This window comes from Etheostoma spectabile, chromosome 19 (genome assembly GCF_008692095.1).
Source record: "Etheostoma spectabile isolate EspeVRDwgs_2016 chromosome 19, UIUC_Espe_1.0, whole genome shotgun sequence".
In the NCBI taxonomy this organism is placed as follows: domain Eukaryota; kingdom Metazoa; phylum Chordata; class Actinopteri; order Perciformes; family Percidae; genus Etheostoma; species Etheostoma spectabile.
In genome coordinates, this window is record NC_045751.1 from 18722347 (window position 1) to 18722738 (window position 392).

General features: G+C 41.6%; 1 protein-coding gene across 3 annotated transcripts in view; it reads right to left on the reverse strand.

The window, feature by feature from the left end:
* Nucleotides 1-392, reverse strand: part of dock11 (dedicator of cytokinesis 11) — a 102373-nt gene that overhangs the window by 6704 nt on the left and 95277 nt on the right. The window lies entirely within an intron of this gene.

Genomic DNA, 392 nt, shown 5'->3' on the forward strand with positions numbered 1-392 from the left:
ATCTGAGGAGCAGTTAACCAGAGTCCTTATAACTCCACCGGAATTTAGAATTCCAACACAAAGGAAGAGGAAGGTGACGAAGATCTGGCTGAAATGAGGGACATACGGAGGAATTTCTGGCAGCACCGGAGCAATCCCGGAAGTAAAACATCGTCAATATAGACTACCACTCACGTATCCTCACATCCAGCATGCGCTAATGCTTTAATGAATTATAGTTATTATTATTTATGCAGACATAATTACTTTATAGTTATAATGGTTGCGAGGCAGAATTTGAATTTGCCATACAAGAGGCCCATGTTTTATTTCCAGGCCACTGCAGAAACAACACATTGAAGCAGAACAAAACTGCTGTGTGTGTGTGTGTGTGTGTGTGTGTGTGTGTGTGT